Genomic DNA, 2,730 nt, shown 5'->3' with positions numbered 1-2,730 from the left:
TAGCAGCTATAATAATAGCTGAGTCACCCATTATGAGCGGATTTTGAAGACCAAGTCTCTTCAGAATGGAGGTTCCCAGGAGAAGACTATAGGCCTCGGCCCTATTGTTGGACATTATTCCCAATCCCCACTCGTAAGTCACTATAATTTCACCTTGATGATCTTTGATGACTCCTCCTGCACCTACCTGACCCGGATTGTTTTTTGAGGCCCCATCGAACTGAAGGGAGGGCCTCTTTTGGTTTTGAATCCATTCTCTGATTTCCTCATTAGAGCCTCTTAGCTTCCAATCAATCTTTTTCTGACCTGTACTTGTTGCTTTGTGATTCCTTGATTCATGACTGAATTTGCCCATCCATTCAATTTCCCTTGGGTCCCCAGATTCTTGATCTGATTGGACTATTCCATTAGCACTGATGGTCTCAGAGATGAGGGCAATTGTTTTTGCAAGGGTGCTGGAGATGCTGGCCTTCTTATTGTTAAAAATGCTTTTGTTTCGGGTGTTCCAGATTTGCCAACAAAGGGTTGGAGGGATGTTATTCCATAGTCTTTTGGCAAGGGTTTTGTTTTTCTTGGGGTAGGGATAGCTGTTCCCCCAATTTTTTTGAAGGAGGGTGATCTGATTGGGCAATTCACCTATCCTTAACGGACTGGTAATGAGCTTCCAGCAATTTCGGGCAAAGGAGCAATCTAGGAAGAGGTGATTGCTGCTTTCTTCCGCTGCTCTACACAGGAAGCATATTGAGGGACCGAGGATGCCTTTCTTCCTTAGATTTTCTGCTGTGAGGGTTTTGCTTTTAAGGAGGGTCCAATTAAAAAATTTGATCTTTGGAAGGCATTCCAGATTCCAGGCCGCTTTATGAAGAGGCCAATTATTGGTGGCTGTGGCATTTTGGAGGATTTTGTATCCTTCTCTGACTGTGTAGTTTCCGCCATTGGGGTCCCAGACATACTTATCCTCGGACAAACTGTTAAGGGGAGCTGACCCTGAGAGAGATAGCTTGAGGTCGGCCCACAGTTCCCTTAGATTGTTTGGGAGGGGGAGATGCTTCCAGCCCAGCCACCTGTTTTGGTCCCAAGAGGAAATGTCATATAGGGACTTAAGATTTTTTCCTTCCATCCACAATTGCAGAGGTCTGAGATTTGGGAGAGCTTCCCTTGCTTCTGAGCCCATTATACGATCAGTCCAGATGTTAATGTCTCTTCCACTGCCCGGAGCTCTTGAGATATAATCTTTGAAATGGGGGAGAGTTTTTTTTATAAGTTTCCAGACTGGGGTGCACTGCCTGTCAACGATAGATTCTGATAGGATGTTGGAGTTGGGGCCGTTCAGGTATTTTCTTTTGATTACTTCTATCCACCAGGTGCCTTTTCCGTTGATAATTCTCCTAATCAGCTTGAAACCCATGGCCATGTTGGCTAGTCTTGGGATTCTTATTCCTAGCCCTCCTTTTTCGAAAGGTAAAATAACCTGGTCCCATTTTACAAGACTGAATTTTTTGGAGTCCTGCCTTCCTCCCTGCCACAAGAAGCTCCTGATAATTAATTCCATGTGCTTATGAGTGTTGGCCGGGGCGAGAGTGGTTGCGAACTGATATATGGGGAGAGCTGAGAGGATGGCTTTTATGAGAGTTGTTCTTCCAGCCAGGTTGAGCCAGGACACACCCCAACTCTGAAGTTTCCCTCTCAGCTTCTCTATTAGTTTCACCCAAATTTCAGTTTTGACCGATTCCTTTGCTAACGGCAATCCCAGGTACATGAAATGGCTCCAGTTCCTTTGAGCAGGGATGTCCAAGATTGAGGAGATTCTCTGAATAATCTGCCTGGGGACGTTCCAGGTATATATCATGCACTTATTGTTATTGAGCTTTCCTCCAGACACTTGTAGAAAGAGCTCTAACGTTTTCTTGAACCTTCTTGCCATGAGACTGGAAGCTCCTCCAATTAGGAGGGTGTCATCAGCGAAGAGAGAGTGGTTTATCCCCTTGGTTCCACGTACTATGCTGATACCTGTGATTTCTTTTTGCCTGCGAAGATTTTCCAGGTGTATGCTTAGCGTTTCGGCCATAATGATGTAGAGGAATGGGGAGAGCGGGCAGCCTTGTCTCAATCCCCTTGAGCTTCTGAAGAAGTTGCTTGGCCTGCCATTAATCAGAGGGGTTGTCCAAGGGAATGATATACACTCCATGATCCTGCTAATGAAGGTGCTGGATATCCCAAATTTCCCAAGGGCTGCCTTAAGGAATTGATGGTTAACTCTATCAAAGGCATTTGCCATGTCTAATTTAATAATCATACCCTTTTCCTTTCTATTTATGCTGCTATGAATTGCCTCTTGGATAAGGATAACGTTATCCGTAATTTGTCTTCTGGGGACGAAGCCTCCTTGATTCTCAGAGATGAGGGAGGGGAGGAGCTTTTTTAGCCTGTTGGCTAGAATTTTGGTGATAATTTTATAGGAGACATTGCACAGGGAGATTGGGCGGAATCGATCGAAGGATTGGGGGTTGGGATCCTTGGGGATAAGGGCTAAGTGAGAAGATTTAATGTTGTTCCCCATTTTGCACTTTGAGAAGAAATTCTTTACCATTCTAATGAAGTCTTTCTTGATGGTTTCCCAATGATTTCTGTAGAATGCCACTGTGAACCCGTTTGGGCCCGGCGCCTTGTCCTGCGCCATGCTAAAGATCGACCCCTCAATTTCCTCTGTCGTGACCTCTTGGTCCAGCT

The sequence above is a fragment of the Pinus tabuliformis genome, chromosome 1_1 (genome assembly GCF_031772625.1).
Source record: "Pinus tabuliformis cultivar Carrire ecotype Pingquan chromosome 1_1, CPIR1, whole genome shotgun sequence".
Taxonomy (NCBI): Eukaryota; Viridiplantae; Streptophyta; class Pinopsida; order Pinales; family Pinaceae; genus Pinus; species Pinus tabuliformis.
This window is presented reverse-complemented; position numbering follows the sequence as displayed.